Consider the following 22,950-nt stretch of genomic DNA (forward strand, 5'->3'; position numbering starts at 1 on the left):
ATACATAAGATCCCGTTGAACACAATCTTAAATTCCAAACACATCCAGTCCAATAAAGTAGTAATATCACAAGAATGGAACAGAACTCTAGAATTATAGCAAAGGGACAATGCTTTAAAAATGCAGCACACCATGGGTATTTACAAGCAGCTATCTTTTGCGGCCAAGATCTGTGCTGCCAGGGAGAGGCTAGAAGCCATCCATATTGCCCGGCAAATCATACTGAAGCAGCTCCAGGAGCTAGGAGGCCACCTTACCTTCGTGTGCGAGGTGGTGGCTCCTGGCTGTGCCTTCCTCTGTAGGCTTTGTGGCCATCTGAAGGGCCCATGGCTGGGGCATCGCCACATCAGGGTGTCAGGCCAAATTCACGCTGGCATCCTCGTATGGCTGGAATTCTTGCAGCTTGAGAATGTTGTGCCCTTTTGGAGGCAGGACCTTCTCCTGGAGGCTGAGCTGCAGGCAGAGCTGGACTCAGGGGGTGGGATTGTTTTTTAGATTTATTTTAGGGGCTGCTGGTGTGCTGAGAAACGGCCTCAGCTGTGGATGGGTCAGGACATCAGCAGGGATTTAAGATTTTTAAAGATTGTTTCCCTATCCTAATTGCAATTTACCGCTGGGCTACAGAATGACACCCCTGCCACAGTCAGTGCAGGTCATAAACTCCCAGGACTCCTGCTCCTCTAGGGTTATGTGACTCGAGTTTCTGCGCCTCATACAGAATGATCTTCCTTGCCCATTACATCCTGAGCCTAGATCATGGAATTGCCAGTGCCTGATCTCCCTTGCAGATTCAGCTCTTTCAGGACACCCTCAGCAAGGGCCAGGCAGGACAGGATGCCACAGATGCTTTGGAGGTGAGAATGATCTAATCCAAACCACTGGGCGTCTCCTACATCACCAGATCTGGAGGGACTTGGAGTCATTAAAACCAAGTTGACAATTATCTGGTCCAAAATGTTAGAGAGGAGAGAATGGAGGGGATCTTTGCACCTCAGCAGGATTGCTAGGGCCAGCCCAAGCTGTAAAGTTAAGAACTGGCTGCTGCTGCTGCTGCTGGGGTTGCTTCTCTTCCTCACCCTGGGCTTAGGCAGAATCTGCCACACCTCTGTTGTGATGATGGTGTCCATTTGTCAGCAGAGTGTTGGAACTTGTTCCTCCGGGGACTGCAGCAGGGCCTGTAAAACTTAATTGTCAGCAGGTGTGGGAGTTAAGCCAAGCATAAGCTGCCTTACTCTTGTAGTGGGCACCCAGGATGGTGAATAGGCTGTCGTCGTGAGCACCCTGGATGATGCAAGGTCACCAGCCCATCCTACCTCTTATGGCCAGCCTGCTCAGAAAGATGGAGGCAAGAAGCAGCTCTTAGGCCTTAGTTCATTGAAAGCTAACCCAGAGGAGAAAGGCTGGAGTCACCAGGGGGTCCCTCAGCTCAGCTTCATGGTGGGCAGGCAATAAGCCCAGATCGGCTCTTGGTTGATCTGGTGCTTTCAGCCAGGATGAGATCACCCAGCCTCATACTAGGGGACAGTAGCAGAAGTTTCTTGGGGCTAGGGGGTTCCCACACTTAACCCAGGTGCACTGAGTGCTGCAGATCCTTACGTGTTAGTGGATGTAGTTGTGATCCTTTACCTAAAGGCTTGTCTTGTGTCTTCATTCCAGGTGGCAGAACAAGGATGTAACATAGGTATTAGTAAGTTGTTACTCTGAACATTTTATGACAAGTATTATAACATTGTTTTAAGGTAAAGCAGGGTACCTTCCAAGTAAATTAGTGTGCTTTTGCGGGCTTATGAAAAAGAAACCCACTAATTGCACCTGAAAAGGAAAAATAGTGCTCCTAGGCAATTCACCATGTTCCAGGCATTTCTCACAAATCAACTGAACTTTTAACTAGTTACTCTTTTTAATCTACCTTTTACCTAGTTAAACTTGAAATATTTAACTTTTACTTAACTCAAAATAATTTTAAAAGGAGCTAACTTTTAACTTTAAGTTAATTTTTTAATTAACTTTTCCCATGACTGAATGGAAGACTGTTAAGTTAGTTGAGTACATGTGGGGTCAGCTATTGTTACTGGAAGTACAGCAGCCACAGAATATGCTATTAATTTTCCCCTAAGAACATCTTTCTCTTCCTGTGACATAACATATGGTGAGAGACAGCTAGAGCATGATCATTTATTTTTTTGGCAGCCTTAAATGTGAAGCTATAGTAAAATTGCAGCATATTCTTTATACACAACACTCTGCCTTTCACAGCTTTTACCGTTACGAATGCGTACCTAGTAGTGTCCAACTACTGCAGCTTAAACAATACACTGTTTCTTCAATTTAATCAGTGGGGGTGGGAGGAACTAGAGTAGATGGCCAAAAAACAGGAATAGTAATCAGGTGGGCTCCAGTTTCTCAGTCATTGTTCAAGGGGTAAAATGTGAATTCTACTTCAACCGTCCCTTGGAGGCTGAGTTTGTCACTTGGGGGAGCTGGGGGTGGCGACAGCTGACAGGAAGCTCTGGCGTGGGCTGGTCCATGAAGTCACGAAGAGTCGGAAGTGACTGAACGAATAAACAACAAACACATCAGAAACATTACAGTTCCAGAAACAGCTATTGGCATTGACCTGGTTCGCATGTCATGTTAAGCCATGCTGGGCTGTTGTCATGGGTGGTTGCAGGGTGGCTTAGCATGGCATTCAAGCTTGGAGCATTTATTCTGTTGTGGGTTGTTTTCGCAAACAAGCTACCCAGAGAACCCATAGCTTGTAATAGGGTTGTTTAGGATGGCATGATCTCAGATTTTTTCTGATGTCTGAACCTGGCAGGGCAATTTTACCATGGGTTGTTCGGAACGACTAGAGAGCTGCCCAGCAAAATCAGCAAACCCCCCCCCCCCGCCACTCCTCATGATCTCACTAGTGCCACCACCACTGTTCCCTTCTCAGCGCCCTTTGCCTCAGAATGGATTTTTAAAATTTTTCATAGAAATCTTGAAGAAAGGACCTCACAGAGTGTCCCTAACACGTTCACAGTTTTTTTCTGGTCCTGCACAAGGGCACAGGAGTGAATGTCCACTGCTAGGAATTTTGTGTAATTTTCCCCTCAGTTTTACTGCTCTGCCGTGAAATGTGCGTAGTCTACACGTGCCCAAATAAGGAACATGCCCATGGGCGCCGCCATTTGCATACACACTTTCCCCCCCAAAGTCAGCCGTGATAGGCTACGTAAGGATTTACGTAGCCTATTACAGTGTTTTTTGAAAATCTAGCCGTGATAGGCTATGTAAATCTTTACGTAGCCTATCACGTTTGTTGTTGTTTTTTTTTTTTACTGGGAAATGGCGGCGGCGGCGGCCGGTCTTCCGTATAGCGTTGCCCTTATTTTTGCCGTAGTCTACGTAAATCTTTACGTAGACTACAGGGACCAAATAAGGAACGCGAATGGTGGCTCCCTATGGGGGCCGCCATTTGCGTACGCGCTTTTTTTTTTTCAAAGTCACCCGTGATAGGCTACGTGACGATTTACGTAGCCTATCACGGCTGACTTTGCAGATCTAGCCGTGATAGGCTACGTAAATCGTTACGTAGCCTATCACGGGGCGTTTTGTTTACTTTTCTTTTGAAGTTCGCGGCTGGGGAGACGGGGCGCTTCTCCCCGGCCTGAATTTCGGCTGGGCGAGGCAGGAAGCCTCCCCCCCGGCCTGAATTTTGGCCGGGCGAGGCGGGAAGACACCCCCCCCTTGCATGAACTTCGGTGGGAGAAGCGAAGCACCTCCCCCCCACTGCGAAAAAAGCTGCGGGACAAGTTAAGTCCCTTTCGTACATCCCTAGCAACAGCAAGCCAAGGCAGAAAAGGAAAATGTTCAGGCAAGGAAAAATGAAGTAGAGGATACTCCTTGGAAAAGGGTGACAGTTAGGAGCAGGAGAACTAGAAGCCACTCTGCACCAGTGGAAGCAGTGGAACTATGGAACCATTTTCAGGTACTTGAGGGTGAGACTGGAGGACAGCCTGCAGAGGAAGAATTACAGGGGACCCCGCATGAGAGCGATCAAGAGGCTGAAGGTCAGTCAAGCAGAGGTGATGAAACCAAGGCCTGCAACAAAAAGAAGAGAAGAGGAGGAGGAGTGGAAGTGTCCTTGCTGTGTGGGATCGAAACCCAAGTATGTTGTGAAGACCTGTGGACTGGCCAGGTATGCTGTCTCCCAGGAGGACAGATTAGAGACATGACTGAAGGGTTGCCTACACTCATAAAGCCCACTGACAGGCATCCCTTTCTTCTCATCAATGTGGGAACAAATGATACCACCAAGCGGAGCTACAAAAGAAATCATGTCAGACTTGGAAGCTTTGGGCAGGAAACCCAAGAACTTTGGGATCCAGATAGTTTTCTCATCCATCCTACCAGTAGTTAGAAGAGGGATAGAAAGGGAAAGAAAAATACTCCTGGTGAATGACTGGCTATGAAGGTGGTGCCGACGTGAGGGATTTGGATTCTGGGACCACGGGCTATACTTCCTGGAACATGGACTGTTGGCAAGGGATGGGTTGCACCTCACAAAGGCTGGGAAGAATGTGTTTGGCCACAGCATGAAGAACTTCATCAGGAGGGCTTTAAACTGAATCTTATGGAGGAGAGAGACATAAAGGTGGGGTAACAATGGACGAAGTCTCATGCACCACAACGGACACAACAACAGCTCTAATAGTGCCCAATAATAGTCTTCAAAAACACGTAGGAAGAAAGCCAGACTTTAAAGCACATGGTCTTCCATGTCTATATACTAATGCCCAGAGTATGGGACAAACAGAATGAACTTTAACTCTTAATATGAGAGGGAAATTATGACTTGATAGGTGTAACTGAAACTTGGTGGGATGACTCCCATGACAGGAATACAGCAATTGAAGGATATAACTTGTTCAAAAAGAACAGAAAGGGAGGTGGCATTGCATTATACGTTAAAAATACGTATCTCTGCACAGAAATACAGGAGGATGAGCTTGGGAGCCCAATCAAGAGCATCTGGATTAAAATAAATGGACCAAAGAATAAAAGGAACATGGTGGTCAGAGACTACTACCAGCCACCCAGTCAAGCAGAAGATGACGATGAAACTTTTGAAAAGCAAATTGCCAGTGTTTCAAGGAAGCATAATGTAGTAGTAATGGGAGATTTCAATTTCCCTGATATTTGTTTGGAGACAAATTCTGCAAAACATGGCCCCTCCAAGAGATTCCTGACTTGTATTGTTGATAACTTTCTACTGCAGAAAGTAGAGGAAGGAACTAGATGATCAGCTATCCTCGACTTGATCCTAACCAACAGAGCTGACTTAGTGGATCAAGTAGCAGTTACGGGAACTCTGGGAGAAAGTGACCATGTTATACTTGAGTTCTTGGTTCTAAAGGAAGCAAAAGCCGAGTGTAGCCAAACGCGTACCCTGGATTTTAGGAAAGCCAATTTTAATAAACTCAGAACAATGATCAGCAAGGTCCCATGGCAAGCAACTCTAACGAGAAAAGGAGTCCAAGATGGGTGGGAGTTTTTAAAAAAGGAAAATCTAAAAGCAGAATTACAAACAATTGCAACAAGAAGAAAGGGTCGAAGACAACAGAAGAAGCTCATGTGGCTTCACAAGAGATGATCTGAAAACAAAAAAGCAAACATATAGGAAATCAAAGGAAGGCAGGTAGCAAAGAATTGCAGGGATGGCGTCAGGAAGGCTAAAGGTGAGTACAAGCTGAGGTTAGCGAGGGATGCTAAAAGCAACAAAAAGGTATTCTTCAGATATGTGCATAGTAAAAGATAGAGGAAAGAAATGGTGGTCCAACTATTAAATAGGGATGGCAAAATGATAACAGAGGACAAAGAAAAGGCAAAAGTGCTCAATTCCTACTTCAGCTCAGTCCTCTCCCAAAAGAGATACACACCCCTGGCAAAAGTGAAGTACAAGCTGAAGGGGCAGGATTGCACCTTGAGATCAATAGGCATATTGTCAAGGAATGCCTGCTTACTTTGAATGAGTTCAAATCTCCAGGGCCAGATGAACTGCATCCTAGAGTAAAAAAGGAACTGGCAGAAGAACTCTCAGAAGCACTGTCTATTATCTTTGAGCAATCATGGAGGACGGGTGAAGTGCCAGATGACTGGAGGAGGGCTAATGTTGTCCCTATCTTCAAAAAAGGCAAAAAGGAGGAACCTGGGAACTACAGGCCAGTCAGTCTGACATCAATCCCTGGGAAAATTCTGGAGCAGATTATAAAGCAATCAGTATGTAAGCACCTTGAAAACAATGCAGTGATTACTTGAAGCCAACATGGATTTGTCAAGAACAAATCCTGCCAGACTAATCTGATCTCAGTTTTTGCTCAAGTAACCTCCCTTGTGGACTTTTGGGATGCTGTGGACATAATATACTTCGACTTCAGCAAAGCTTTTGAAAAAGTGCCCCATGAGATCCTGATGAGCAGACTAGGTCAAAGTGGGCTAGATGAAACAATGATCAGATGCATCCACAGTTGGCTACAGAATAAGACTCAAAGAGTGCTTATCAATGGGATCTTCTCAAATTGGGGAGAGGTAACGAGTGGGGTACCGCAGGGATCAGTCCTGGGCCCAGTGCTCTTCAACGTTTTTATTAATGACTTGGAGGAGGAGGTGCAAGGAATGCTGATCAGATTTGCAGATGACACAAAATTGGGCGGGATAGCTAATACCTTGGAAGACAGAAACAAAATTCAAAGTGATCTGGATAGACTGGAGCGTTGGACAGAAAACAGCAGAATGAAATTTAATAGGGATAAATGCCAAGTTCTGCACCTAGGAAAAAGAAACCAAATGCACAGTTACAAGATGAGGGATACTTGGCTCAACAACACTACAAGTGAGAAGGATCTTGGAATTGTTATAGATCACAAACTGAATATGAGCCAACAATGTGATGTGGTTGCAAAAAAGGCAAATGCAATTTTGGGCTGCATTAATAGAAGCATAGCTTCCAAAGCCCAGGAAGTACTAGTTCCCCTCTACTCAGCACTGGTTAGGCCTCATCTTGAATACTGTGTCTAGTTCTGGGTGCCACATTTTAAGAATGATGCTGATAAACTGGGGAGAGTTCAGAGGAGGGCAACAAAGATGATCAGTGGCCTGGAAAAAAGCCCTGTGAGGAGAGACTGAAAGAAGTGGGCATGCTTAGCCTTCAGAAGAGAAGACTGAGGAGAGAGATGATAGCGATCTTCAAGTACTTGAAAGGCTGTCACAGAGAGGAAGGATGTCTTCTCAATCATCCCAGAGTGCAGGACACTGAATAATGAGCTCAAGTGACAGGAAGCCAGATTCCGGCTGAACATCAGGAAAAACTTCCTGACTGTTAGAGCAATAAAACAATGGAACCAATTCCCTAGGGAGGTAGTGGGCTCTCCCACACTGGAGGCATTCAAGACGAGGCTGGACAGCCATCTGTCAGGGATGCTTTGACTTGGATTCCTGCACTGAGCAGGGGGTTGGACTTGATGGCCTTGTAGGCTCCTTCCAACCCTACTATTCTAAGGTTCCATGATATTTAAGTCCTCCTAAAATGGGAAAGGAGTACAACAAGGCTGTACATTGTCGCCCTGCTTATTTAACTTATATGCAGAGTACATCATGAGAAACGCCGGGTTGGGTGAATCACAGGTCGGAATTAAGATTGCCGGGAGAATTATCAACAACCTCACATACACAGACGATACCACCCTAATGGCAGAAAGCGAAGAGGATCTAAAGAGCCTCTTGTTGAGGGTGAAAGTGGAGAGTGCAAAAGCTGGTTTGAAACTCAACATTAATAAAACGAAGATCATGGCATCTGGCCCCATCACTTCCTGGCATATAGAAGGGGAAGAAATGGAAGCAGTGACAGATTTTATTTTCTTGGGCTCCAAGATCACTGCAGACGGTGACTGTAGCCATGAAGTTAAAAGACGCTTGCTCCTTGGGAGGAAAGTTATGGCCAACCTAGACAGCATAGTAAGAAGCAGAGACATCACCTTGCCGACAAAGGTCCGTCTATCAAAGCTATGGTTTTCCCAGTAGTAATGTATGGCTGTGAGAGCTGGACTATAAGGAAGGCTGAGCGCCGAAGAATCGATGCTTTCGAACTGTGGTGCTGGAGAAGACTCTTACGAGTCCCCTGGACTGCAAGGAGGTCAAATCAGTCCATCCTAAAGGAAATCAACCCTGAGTGCTCATTGGAAGGACAGATACTGAAGCTGAAGCTCAAATATTCTGGCCACCTAATGCAAAGAGAAAACTCCCTGGAAAAGACCCTGATGCTGGGAAAGACTGAAGGCAAAAGGAGAAGGGGACGGCAGAGGATGAGATGGCTAGACAGCATCACGGATGCAATGAATGTGGACTTGAGCACACGCCGGGAGAGAGCGCAGGACAGGAAGGCCTGGCATGCTATGGTCCATGGGGTCACGAAGAGTCGGACTTAATGACTGAACAACAACAACTAATCCTCCTAGCAGTTGATACAAAACCATAAAACTAGTAGTTTTTCTTGAACTGCATCAGTTCATGCTGTGTGGGTGTATTGCATGTTAGGATGCTTCCTCATGGGAGGTGGGGGGAACTCCCTTGGACCTGGAAAAATAGCATGTCAAGAAGGCAAGACTGAACCATTTTCTCTGACATGCTCATTTTGTGTAAGCAGGAAGCTCTTTGTTTGAGTGAGCACTAAGAGAATCAATTTTCCGATGTATATACTAAATCATCATCATCATTTTCATTTTCATTTCTATACCACCTAATAGTCAAAGGCCTCTGGGCAGTTCAGAAAAATTGTAAACCACAAATGCAAGATAATAAAGCATAACATAAGATCATTAATATAGAAATGTAAAAAAAGCAATTTAAAACAGCTAAAAACAGTTAAAGTAAGATACTGGACTTGATAAAAACAACTGGCATAAATGCTCCATCATATGCCAACTATTGCCTGGGAGCAGAGGACAGTCATAACCTAGCACCAGAAAGATGACAATGTCTGTGCCAGTCAGACCTCACTGGAGACGGCATTCCATAATTAGGGGGCCACCCCCAAAACATCCCTCTCCCTTGCTGCCACCCTCTAAGCCTCCCTCAAACAAGGCACTCAGAGGAGTGCCTCAGATGTTGATTGTAGTGTCTGGGTAGGTTCGTATCAGGAAAGGTGCTCCATCAGGTATTGCAGTCCCAAACCATGTAAAGCTTTATCGGTTAAAACTAGCACCTTGAATTGGATATGGAAACATACAGGCAGCCTGTGTAAGTGGGCCAGCATTGGTTACAGTCAGGGCCAGAAATATCGGAACAAGGATAACTGTTTTGGCAGTTGGCCTCTGTACACCACCACACTGAAGTTGAAAGGAAACACACGCAGATGGGAGCGAAGTCAGGACTTTCAGCTGTAATTCAAGGGGTTTGACAAAAGTGGGGCACTAACCATTCAGGAAGGATAGCCAGTGGCCTACACCCCCCCCCCAATCCTTGGTGGCTCATAAGTAATGGAACGAATGGCTGACAAGCAGCTGCATGGCCAGGTGTGGCCTGTTTCCTGGGTGCCCCATGACCAATCAAGCAGAGAAAAGGCCTGGAGGTGCTTCTGAGTGTTACATGTGCATTTGGTAGCTGTTCCCTGGAACTCACAACATGAGGTCCAAAGAGGTGTCCATGTGAGTGAAGAAGGCCGTCATTAGGCTGAGGAAACAAAATAAACTCACCAGAGAGATAGCAAAAACAGTGGGAGTGGCCAGTGCAACAGTTTGGAACATCCTGAAAAAGAAGGAATTAACTGGCAAGCTCAGCAACAGCAAAAGGCCTGGAAGACCACGGAAGACAACTAAAGTGGATGACCGCAGAATTCTGCTCAGGGTGAAGAGGAACCCTTTCACAACATCTAGCCAGGGCAAGAACACTCTTGAGGAGGTAGGCATGTCATTGTCAACATGTACAGTCAAGAGACGGCTTTATGAATGTAAATACAGAGGCTTCACAACAAGGTGCAAACCACTGGTAACACTCAAGAACAGAAAGGCCAGATTAGCCTTTGCCAGCGAACACCTCAGAAAGCCTGCCCAGTTCTGGAATAAGATTCTTTGGACTGATGAACCCAAGATTAACTTGTACCAGAATGATGGGAAGAGAAAAATATGAAGAAGGAAAGGAACAACTCCTGATCCAAAGCATACCACATCATCTGTCAAACATGGTGGAAGCGGTGTTATGGCATGGGCATGTATGGCTGCCAATGGAACCGGGTCACTGGTGTTTATTGATGAGCCGACTGCTGATAAAAGCAGCAGGATGAATTCTGAAGTGTATAGGGCTATACTTTCTGCTCAAATTCAGCCAAATGCTGCCAAACTGATAGGACGCCGCTTCGTACAGCAGATGGATAATGACCCAAAACATATAGCAAAAGCTACCCCAGGGTTTCTCAAGGCAAAGAAGTGGGATGTTCTTCACTGGCCAAGTCAGTCACCTGATCTCCACCCAAAAGAGCATGCTTTTCACTTACTGAAGACAAGACTAAAGGCAGAAAGACCCACAAACAAGCAGCAGCTGAAGGCAGCTGCAGTAAAGGCCTGGCCAAGCATCTTGAGGGAGGAAACTCAGCATTGGGTCATGTCCATGGGTCCCAGACTTCAGGCAGTCATTGACTGCAAAGGATTTTCATCCAGGTATTAAAGGCGATTATTCAGTTTGAAATGATGTTGGTTTGTTCCATTACTTATAAGTCACCAACGATGGGTGTGTGTGTAGGCCACTGGCTGTCCTTCCCGAATGGTTAGTGCCCCACTTTTGTCACACCCCTTGAATTACAGCTGAAAGTCCTGACTTTGCTCCCATCTGGGTGTGTTTCCTTTCACCTTCAGTGTGGTGGTGTACAGAGGCCAACTGCCAAAACAGTTATCCTTGTTCCAATATTCCTGGCCCTGAATGTATATCTTAGACCCTGTCTGGTCCATGTTATTAATCTGCTTGCTGGATTTTGCACAAGCTGCAGCTTCTGAACGGTCTTCAAGAACAGCCTTTGAACAGAGAGTGCACTGCAGTAATCTAACTTGGAGGTTACCAGAGCACAGACTACTGAAGCCAAGTTATCCTTGTCCAGATAAGGGCATAGCTGGGCTACCAACCAAAGATGGTAGAAAGCACTCTGTGCCACTGAGGCCAGCTGAGCCTCAAGTGACAAAGATGGTTGCAGGAGAACCTCCAAGCTATGAACCTGCTCCCTCAGGGGAAGTGCAACCCCATCCAGAACAGGAAGACCACCATCTATCCAATCAGAAGAACCATCCACCAACAGGATCTGTCTTGTCTGGACTGAGCTTCAGTTTATTAGCCCTCCTCCAGTCCATTGTCACAGCGAGGCACCTATCTAGCACATCCACAGCCTCATGACGAAGATGGGAAGGAGAATTAGAGCTCCATGTCATCAGCATACTGATGGGATCACACTCCAAAACTCTGGATGACCCCAGTGAATGGTTTAATGTAGAGATGTTCAATAGCATGGAGGACAAAACCAACCCATAAGGAACCCCAAGCTGGAAAATCCACGGGGCTAAGCAATATTCCCCAAGCACCACCTTCTGGAGCTGGCCATCTGAGTAGGAGCAGAACCACTGAAATGCAGTGCCCCCCACTCCCAACTCAGACAGTCACCCCAGAAGGATACCCTGGTCGATGGTATCGAATGCTGCTGAGAGATCTAGGAGTATCAACAAGGTCACCTCCCCCAGTCTCTCTCCCAAAACAGGTCATCATACAGGGTGACCAAGGCTATTTCCATGCCAAAACCTGGCCTGAACCCTGACTGAAATGGATCCAGATAATTGGTCTCATCCAAGAGAGTCTGGAATTGGTTGGCTGCCACCTGCTCAAGGACTTTGCTTAGGAAAGGAATATTTACCACCGGCCTAAAGTTGTTAAGATCTTTGGCGTCCAGGGAGGATTTCTTCAGGAGTTGACTGCCACCTCTTTTAGGCAGCCCAGGACCACTGCCTCTTGCAAGGAGGCATTAATCACCTCCCTGGCCCCACTGGCTGTTCCCTTCCTGCCGGTTGTTATAAACCAAGAGGGCTTTACCATTTCATTCAGTATAAAACTGTCCCGTACTTGTACAGAGAGTAGCCGTGCATGGAATCATTTAAACATGGGTTTTAAACTTCAGGCCTGTGGACCAGATCTGGCCCAGCTAGAGTCCTCATCTGACCCTCCAGGCTTCCCCAGATGGCCACGCCCCCTTCCCCCCAACCACAGGTCATGTGGTGGTTCCCCAGCTTTTGTGCATTTTTTTCCAATTCCAAAAGGTTCACATGCTGCTCCTCGGGCTTAGGCCAGGTCTACACCTTGTGTCACGTCATTACGATCCCATCATGGTGACGCTATATCCCTCTTGCGCATTTATCCCTCGTAAGACACACAATGGCATTTGTTGAGATATTTTGGATGATGTAGAAGAAAAAGCAGAAAATAACGCTACAGAAGCAGTATATCGAGTGTGTGATGTGCAGTTATGACCAACAGTTATCAGGGCACTTCAACACTGCCGTAAAGCAGCGGTGTAGATGTATTCTCTGTTACTGGCAGCGAACGCTTTAAGCTAAAATATAATGGTGTGGGTTTTTTGGCCCTGCCCCCTTTTACCTTCACCCCACTCCACCACTGTAATTAGGCCCCCAAGCGTTTCTTCCAAATTGAATTTGGCCCATGGGCTGAAGGAGGTTCAGCTCCCTTGATCTGAAGGGTGATCTAAGTATCACCCTTTGGGAATTTGGGAAGGGCTTGGTAGCAGCCAACTGTAGCTTGGTAGCAGAGAGCATTCTTCACATGCAAAAGGCCCAAGGCTGAATCCCTAGCATCTGCAGGAAAGGCTCCAGTCCACAACTGGGGAGAGATACCCAGTCACTGTAGAGGACTTAACTTGATGGGCCTGATTTGATAAGGCAGCTTTTTATGACAAGCAGATACTAATTTCCTGCAGAAAAACCTCTCTGTTTCTCATCTCTAAAACTTGGTTTATTTATAGCCTGTCACTAATTCTTCAAGTGCTTGAGATGAAGCACATTAAGATGCTCACATAATGTAATAGCAGGCTGAAACTGCAAGTTTCTTAAAGATATGTCAGAGAAAGCTGAACCAAAACAAAATAGTAATGTAGTTCCTTTCACTGATACTTAGATATATAAATAAATGTAAACTGATTTTAAAATATTGGAAACTATTCAAAACCAATGGTGGAAAATTTGATTTAAGTAATAATTTTGGGCTGAAACCTCACTTCTGTGTTCCAGATAGATCTTAGTTGGTCTTCTCATGTATATGATTTTATTGTGTGCTGTGCCAGCATCTCACCTTACAAAAATTATGGGACTAGTGGTTAGGAAACCAAGGATTTGCCATTATTCAAACACAGTAAAGAACAGTTCTGCCAGTGATGAAGAATGTATTTCATCCTTCAGTGCAACTGGCCTTTGAGGAGTGGTGACCCATAATATAAATTGGCACCATCAGCTGAACAGGTGTACTCCCTTGACTGGCTGTGTTTGTGAAGGGTGGAGCTCAGCTACTTATTCTCAAGAGCTCCCTCAGCATCCTTCCCCCACCTTCCTTTGGCAAATTCTTTTTGTTATATCTTCTCATAAAGGAAGTTGTTTTCAGCCTATGGCCACCACTAATTGACCAAGCAGACAAAGCAAAAGGTGAGAATACTGACGTTATATTTGAATATGTCATTACAATCATGGTTTGAGAAAGGGAAACCTTTTTTTTTTTAAAAAAAAAGATCTTTTAAGTCTATTTCTGATGGAGGGAAGCAAGTGTTTGTTAAACTTAGTCTGGATTGAAGCCCACAAGGCAGGGTCCTCCCTCTTTGCTGTAACACTATAGGGGTCTCTATTCTCTCTTGTGCCGTCTGTTTAATCTCCATGGGGATCTCCATCTATCTGGTTGGCAGGTCGTATTACTATCCCTGCACTTGTGACGGATCTGTTCACTGGCTTCTACAGTAGAAGGGGTATTGATAAATCACTGCACATGGCATGATGGCAGTGAGCATTAAGTTGCAGTGTCATTGTTTTCATCTAGGGAGCTTTCTCAGGAACTTTCCATGACAGCTAAAGAGCTTTGGGCAAGATGCAGCAGACATAACTCATTCCAGCCAATAAACCCAGGGAACAAAATGGATTAAAAAAAAAAGAAAGAGTTCAAGATTGAATACACTGGTAGGATAAATGTGTCTGCAATTATGCTCTTTGTGAAATTCATCTCGCAATAAAGATGCCGAAAACAATAACAGCTGACTGAGATCAAGATTTCAAACAGGAACATGAGGCCCCAGTGGCTCTTGTGTCATTGTGGATAGATCTTGAAACTCCCCCACAGCAGCACCTTGGTGGAAGAAAACTGTTTGAGCTGTATGGTACAAGAGAGGGGTCCTCTCCTGAGCCCCAGCCGTGCCTGAAAGCATCAGATGCAATTCCCACTCCCATCTCTCCAAGCCCTCATATATTGTATGAAGCAGGATCTGCCATTGTGCAAGGCCAGCTTCTGGTATAATTTTCATGTGAGAGAGGGGCTTGAGGTTTTCCCAGAAAATGGAAAACACCTGGAATTTTCCTTAGCCTCCTTCTAGAGCAGTCTTCCCCAATGTGGGCCCAATGTTCGGAGTACAGCTCCCATCAGCGCCAGCCATCATGGCCAATGGAGAGAAGTCCTGGGACATGTAGCCAAAACATCAGGTTGGCGGGAGGCTGTTCTAGAACTCCATGTCCACATGGAGCTCTAGCCTTGCTGCAGTGGAATATTTTCATTACTGCTGTCAACAGCTGTATTCATTTTTGCTGCTTTTTGGCAAAAAAAATCAAAGGAGATGTCTACGCCAACACTGGGTAGGCTTGTGTATGTCTGTCCTTCAAAAAATGATTTAAAATAAAATCAAAGAATTCAAAAATTGCAGGACAAAAGGGAGAGCAACCTACTTTTTCTGTCACCTAACCTGATGAAGAATTCTGCAGAACTCAAACACTTGCACATTTTTTGTGTTAATCCTAATAAAGGTATAGCCCAACGATGGATTTTGGATATTTTTCTCATGGTCCAGCATGGCTATTCTTGCTTTTTCAACATTTGTGTGGCATCCTTACAGAGCGTTCATATTTTCATGAATCTTTCCTCATACGCAAGCAGACGTGTGAATGCAACATGAAAGACAGCTCTATGACAGAGCAAGCTGATAGAAGATATTCTGCTCACAGTGACCAAAACTAGAGAGAGATTTCTTCTATGTGAACTTTAAGCAAGATTCAAATCATTCCCAATCTCAAGCAGAAACATGCTGATGTCAGCTCATTGTACTTAATATAAAAGGGCAGGAGTGTAGTCCTGGTGGGTCTCAACGGGTTGTCAACCCTGTACTTGTTTTGGAGCCAGGTCCCAACTGGGTCGCTAGCCAATCAGCATGAGAAATGGGTGGAGAGGTGCTTGCTTGTGCATTGTGTGCATCCCTTCCCTTCCCTTCCCTTCCCGCAATCAATCTATCTCTCCTCTCACTCAGTCTCCCCCCTCCCTTCCCTATCTGTGATCAACCAGTCTCCCTGGCTGTTTTCTCCACCTCCTGTGCTTGCTTGGGGATCAGGCAGGGCTCCTAATTCAGCAACTGTGCAGGCACAGGCAATGGACTAGCCCCACGAGTTTACAAAAAATGAAAAACTATGTGCTTACTTTCAGGGAACTCCATTGGCCAGCCAGTCAAATGTAGCCCTGCTCCTTCTAAAAATGGAGGGGTTCAGAGGGGTTGTGGTAAGGAGCCCTTCTGGCCAAGGGAAGAGCTAATATAGTGGGCTGTCTCAATTAACTTTTGAGCAGGTCCTGTGTGAGTGCGTGGTGATGGTGACGTGTGCTGACTCCTCAAGGCTCATGGGGGGCGGGGGTTCAGACAGTTTCAAAAATATCAATGTCATCATTGTCGTCATCACCATCCTGGTATGATCCTACTGCTACTTTTTTTTTCTCTTGCTGGTGGTGGTTGCTTATTTCCTTTCTTAATTTCTGGGTGGGTAGAGGATCATTCTCCTGCAGTGGTGGGTCATTCCCCTCAGCACAAATAATTTTGTTTTAAAAATCTATTCCCATCAGAGTCTAGTTAATTCATTTAAAAATCTTTCCATGGGGTTGTGACTGAATAAACAGGGTTTAGGGGAATGCATTTAAGTCTGCCATGTTGTGTAAAAATGTATTTGGGCTTGATGTGTGTGTGTGTTGCAAATTGATAGATTGATGGGTGGCTTCTATCCTTAATATAAATCCTTTTCAATTTATGGTGCTGCAACTTAAGATGACACTTATTGTTCTTGTTCTTGTTGTGATACAGGACACTTTGGCATCATTTGCTTGTGTGTGCCAAGTGCTTTTAAATGATGAGATACAGTCAGGGCCAGAAATATTGGAACAAGGATAACTGTTTTGGCAGTTGGCCTCTGTACACCACCACATTGAAGTTGAAAGGAAACTCACCCAGATGGGAGTGAAGTCATGACTTTCAGCTGTAATGCAAGGGGTGTGACAAAAGTGGGGCGCTAACCATTCAGGAAGTACAGCCAGTGGCATGCACCCCCCCCCATAGTTGGTGGCTCATAAGTAATGGAACGAATGGCTGACAAGCAGCTGCATGGCCAGGTGTGGCCTGTTTCCTGGGTGCCCCATGACCAATCAAGCAGAGAAAAGGCCTGGAGGTGCTTCTGAGTGTTACATGTGCATTTGGTAGCTGTTCCCTGGAACTCACAACATGAGGTCCAAAGAGGTGTCCATGTGAGTGAAGGAGGCCATCATTAGCCTGAGGAAACAAACCCCTCAGAGAGATAGCAGAAACAGTGGGAGTGGCCAACACAACAGTCTGAAACATCCTGAAAAAGAAGGAATTAACTGGCAAGCTCAGCAATAGCAAAAGGTTTGGCAGACCACGGAAGACAACTAAAGTGGATGACCGCAGAATTCTGCTCAGGGTGAAGAGGAACCCTTTCACAACATCTAGCCAGGGCAAGAACGCTCTTGAGGAGGTAGGCATGTCATTGTCAATATGTACAGTCAAGAGACGGCTTTATGAATGTAAATACAGAGGCTTCACAACAAGGTGCAAACCACTGGTAACACTCAAGAACAGACAGGCCAGATTAGCCTTTGCCAGCAAACACCTAAAAAAGCCTGCCCGGTTCTGGAATAAGATTCTTTGGACTGATGAACCCAAGATTAACTTGTGCCAGAATGATGGGAAGAGAAAAGTATGGAGAAGGAAAGGAACAGCTCCTGATCCAAAGCGTACCACATCATCTGTCAAACATGGTGGAGGCAGTGTTATGGCATGGGCATGTATGGATGCCAGTGGAACCGGGTCCGGGTCACTGGTGTTTATTGATGACTTGACTGCTGATAAAAGCAGCAGGATGAATTCTGAAGTGTATAGGGCTATACTTTCTGCTCGGATTCAGCTGAATACTGCCAAACTGATAGGACACCGCTTCATATTGCAGATGGATAATGACCCAAAACATACAGCAAAAGCTACCCCAGAGTTTTTGAAAGCAAAGAAGTGGGATGTTCTTCAATGGCCAAGTCAGTCACCTGATCTCCACCCAATAGAGCATGCTTTTCACTTACTGAAGACAAGACTGAAGGCAGAAAGACCCAAAAACAAGCAGCAGCTGAAGGCAGCTGCAGTGATGGCCTGGCAAAGCATCTCAAGGGAGGAAACTCAGCATTTGGTCATGTCCATGGGTCCCAGACTTCAGGCGGTCATTGACTGCAAAGGATTTTCATCCAGGTACTAAAGGCGACCCTTAAGTTTGAAATGATGTTGGTTTGTTCCATTACTTATGAGCCCCCAGCGATGGGTGTGTGTGTGTGTGCCACTGGCTGCCCTTCCTGAATGGGTAGTGCCCCACTTTTGTCCAACCCCTTGAATTACAGCTGAAAGTTCTGACTTTGCTCCCATCTGGGTGTGTTCCTTTCAACTTCATTATGGTGGTATACAGAGGCCAACTGCCAAAACAGTTATCCTTGTTCCAATATTTCTGGCCCTGACTGTATATGCAATCCTATGTAGATCTACTCAGAAGTAAGTCTCACTGAAGTGAATGGGACTTGCTCCCATGTACATATGTGTGTGAGAAATTAGTCCTCCCCCTCACTCCCCTTTGCTTTCAGTGTTGGAGAAGCCAACTATGCTAAAAATTGCTTTATCTGTGTTGTTACTCAGGATACGTTTGCAGGGAGGGAGGGAGGGGTTGGTGGGTTGAACTGTTTGTAAATTTGGGCCTGGAATCCATTTTGTTTGCTACGTAATGCGTCTGAGTCATACTGTGAATATGTGATTTTTAAAATCTTTTCTTTCCTTTTGGTGGTGAAAATTAACACATTTTCCCAGCTAAAATCCTCTGGTTTAATGTTTGCTGGCCCACACTTTTTTAAAAACACACACACAACCCTGTGATTATGTAACCCAAACTCTCTCACTTACAGTTATTGACTCTTAATTGCCCTGTGTGAAATGGGATTCTTCCTCCCCCTCCCCACCTTGCTTTTAATAAGTGGGTTCTGCTACAAACTGCTTTTTCTGTGTTGTTATTCTGGAGAAATGTCAGGTGGTGGTGGTGTCGAACTATGTAGCAAAAGGCTTGTGTGTGTAGGAAAACAGGTGCCCTTGGGTCCAACTCTGGTGCAACAGTACAATCACCTTTTATCCCATCATGTCTCAGTGGTGGGTCTCTGATTTGGTTACTGGAGTCATTGGTAATTTCCAGTGGAGAATTTTTGCTCACTTATTAATTAAAAACATGCCCCATTGATCTCTTAAAAAAACCCAAAACCAACACCATTGTCTAACCATGGAATGCTGGAAAGGGTCAGAGAATAAGTCTCCAAATCATCTTGAGTAACAAAACAGAAGATTTCCTTTCTGTCTTTTGCACTTGGTTGTGGGGAGTAAAATCTTTCTGACTGTGCAAAGTGGCTTTTAAATATTGTTTTGTTATAAATTTGTTGTTCAGTCGTTCAGTTGTGTCCGACTCTTCGTGACCCCATGGACCATAGCACGCCAGGCCTTCCTGTCCTGCGCTCTCTCCCGGAGCGTGCTCAAGTTCATATTCATTGCATCCGTGATGCTATCTAGCCATCTCATCCTCTGCCGTCCCCTTCTCCTTTGGCCTTCAGTCTTTCCCAGCATCAGGGTCTTTTCCAGGGAGTTTTCTCTTCGCATTAGGTGGCCAAAATATTGGAGCTTCAGCTTCAGTATGTGTCCTTCCAATGAGCACTCAGGGTTGATTTCCTTTAGGACGGACTGATTTGATCTCCTTGCAGTCCAGGGGACTCGTAAGAGTCTTCTCCAGCACCACAGTTCGAAAGCATCGATTCTTCGGTGCTCAGCCTTCCTTATAGTCCAGCTCTCACAGCCATACGTTGCTACTGGGAAAACCATAGCTTTGATTATACAAACATTTGCCGGCAAGATGATATCTCTGCTTCTTACTATGCTGTCTAGGTTTGCCATAGCTTTCCTCCCAAGGAGCAAGCGTCTTTTAATTTCATGGCTACAGTCACTGTCTGCAGTGATCTTGGAGCCCAAGAAAATAAAATCTGTCACTGCTTCCATTTCTTCCCCTTCTATATGCCAGGAAGTGATGGAGCCAGATGCCATTATCTTAGTTTTTTTTAATATTGAGTTTCAAATCAGCTCTTGCACTCTCCACTTTCACCCTCAACAAGAGGCTCTTGAGATCCTCTTCACTTTCTGCCATTAGGGTGGTATCGTCTGTGTATCTGAGGTTGTTGATAATTCTCCTGGCAATCTTAATTCCGACCTGTGATTCATCCAACCCGGCGTTTCTCATGATGTACTCTGCATATAAGTTAAATAAGCAGAGCAACAATATACAGCCTTGTCGTACTCCTTTCCCAATTTTGAACCAATCAGTTGTTCCATGTCCGGTTCTTACTGTTGCTTCTTGACCCTCATACAGGTTTCTCAGGAGACAGATAAGGTGGTCTGGTACTCCCATCTCTTTAAGAATTTGCCACAGTTTGTTGTGATCCACACAATCAAAGGCTTTAGTGTAGTCAATGAAGCAGAAATAGACATTTTTTCTGAAATTCTCTTGCTTTCTCCATGATCCAGCGAATGTTGGCGATTTGATCTCTAGTTCCTCTGCCTCTTCGAAACCCAGCTAGTACTTCCGGTAGTTCTCGGTTCGCATACTGCTGAAGCCTAGCTTGTAGGATTTTGAGTATAACCTTGCTGGCATGTGAAATGAGCACAACTGTGTGGTAGTTTGAACACTCTTTGGCGTTGCCCTTCTTTGGAATTGGAATGTAAACTGACCTTTTCCAGTCTTGTGGCCATCGTTGAGCGTTCCAAATTTGTTGGCATATTGAGTGCAGCACTTTAACAGCGTCATCTTTTACGATCTTAAATAGCTCAGCTGGAATACTGTCATCTCCGCTAGCTTTGTTGTTAGTCATGCTTCCTAAGGCTCACTTGACTTCACTCTCTAGGATGTCCGGCTCAAGTTCAGTGACCGCACTATCATGGATATCAGGGACATTCAGATCTTTCCTGTATAGTTCTTCTGTGTATTCTTGCCACCTCTTCTTAATCTCATCTGCTTCTGTTAGGTCCCTGCCTTCTTTGTCCTTTATCATGCCCATCTTTGCACAAAACGTTCCCTTGAGATCTCCGATTTTCTTGAAGAGATCTCTAGTCTTTCCCATTCTATTGTTTTCCTTGATTTCGTTGCATTGTTCATTTAAGAAGGCCTTCTTGTCTCTCCTTGCTATTCTCTGGGACTCTGTATTCAGTTGGATATATCTTCCCCTTTCTCCCTTGCTTTTCGCTTCCCTTCTTTCCTCAGCTACTTGTAAAGCCTCATCAGACAGCCACTTGGCTTTCTTGCATTTCTTTTCTTTGGGATGGATTTCGTTGCTGCTGCCTGAACAATGTTACGGACCTCCGTCTATAGTTCCTCAGGCATTCTGTCTGTCAGGTCTAATCCCTTAAATCTATTCCTCACCTCCACTGTATATTCATAAGGGATATGATTTAGGTCATACCTGAATGGTTTGGTGGTTTTCCCTACGTTCTTCAATTTAAGCCGAAATTTTGCAACAAGAAGCTCATGATCTGAGCCACAGTCAGCTCCAGGTCTTGTTTTTACTGACTGTTTAGAGCTTCTCCATCTTTGGCTGCAAAGGACATAATCAATCTGATTTCGATATTGACCATTTTTGTTATAAATACAAAACGTATATATTAGAATAGGAAAAAACGTTTAAATTAAAGAGAACGGGCCAGTCTTTCTTCCTTTCCCTCTCCTACCAGTCCTGAATCCCTTACCCTATGATATTGGTGGAAGATCCTATTTTCTATAGCTGCCTTGACATTGAACTGCCCACAACCCCTTGACTTTTGTTTGATTTTGGTATTTCTGTTTTTTACCCTCCATATCCCAAGGCAAAAATTAGAACTCCACACAAAGTATCTGATTGAAAGCTCCTTTTTATTGTATAATCTCACAAGGTTGTATAATCTTGGGAAGGGGCGTGGCTGTGACCATCATGAAGGGACACTGCACTTCTGAATTTGCCACTACACTACCGTAAAAGGGTGGTTTCCTAGCAGTGTCATGGGAAAGCTTGGAGTTTCTTAGAAAATTCTTAAAGGATTGCTAAGTGAAAGATCAGTAAAGGTTGACAAATGGTGGCCCAGTACTCTTGATATTCCCCTGCAATATGCAGCTGCAGGACAGAGTTATTTGTGTTCTGAGATGCATTATCAAGAAGGGCAACAAGAAGGCCCAATAGGACAAACCAGTTGTTTGTGTAAATTTACTCACACATAAGTGTGAGTGGAAAATGGGATCTCTGAAAATGGGAAGTTCAAAAACCATTGATACAGGGCGTGAGCAGTGACTCTCAGCCTAATTTTAAAAGCCTGTGTGTGATCAGTTCAGACCTCTGGCAAGAGCCATCTGTCCCTTCCTGGGCATCCTGCTGGGCTGGAAGGAAGAAGGAGAGAGAAAAAAGGGGGTGGGAGAGAGAGACAGGAACAGAGTGGCAGAAAGATCAAAGGGCTGAGCCACCCACTTTTGGATCTGACCCTGCCCTCTGCTGGCTTTGGCCCCACTCAGTACTGAGATGCAGCCCTCAACAGATTACCCACAAGGGAATGCAGTCCTCAACAAAAAAAAATGTTGTGCACTGATGGCGAGCCGCTCACAGCCAGCTCCTTGAGTATTTGCAACTTTTGATGTGTTCATCTTAAGAGACTCAGCCCAAGCATGGAGCAGATCCAGGGCTTGGAGTCATGTCAGGACAATTAGCCAAGCAATCTTGCCAGAAGGAAAGCAATATTGAGTCATGTACACAGGTCCAAATTTAGCAAAACCACTCAAATTGAACATCACTCAATCAAGGCTCCCCCGCTTGAGTGGGCAATAATTAAATTCTAGATAAGTATGCAGATTTTGGACACACAGTGATTTTCCCTAGGGATGACTCAATCACTTGACCAGGAATTTCCCAACATTTGAGCTTTACTATCTTCAGGCACAGCATTGATTAGATTGTGCCCTTCCCAAGCTAGCCCTTTTGATGTGAGTGGCAAGCCATCCCAGTCTTTTGTTGTGAGTCTAAAACCACTATTGATCCCACCTGGGTGTCTTCCCCTGTCGTTTTCTTGTATTGTCATCTTTGGACTTAGAGCCTTGTATCCTTCTGTTGCCTTTGTTTAAACAGCCTAACAACCTGGGGCTTCAAATCCTCAGTGTTCCAGTGCATCTGACTGGTCCTCCTTTTGCTAAAACCACTCATTTTCTAGCCTCCCCTAGCCTCATTTGGCCCCAGTAACCCACATCAGTTCTTACTCCACTGAAATCACTTGGGGCG

This window comes from Heloderma suspectum, chromosome 1 (assembly GCF_057233095.1).
Source record: "Heloderma suspectum isolate Gila_16-S chromosome 1, 16-S_ref, whole genome shotgun sequence".
Classification (NCBI taxonomy): domain Eukaryota; kingdom Metazoa; phylum Chordata; class Lepidosauria; order Squamata; family Helodermatidae; genus Heloderma; species Heloderma suspectum.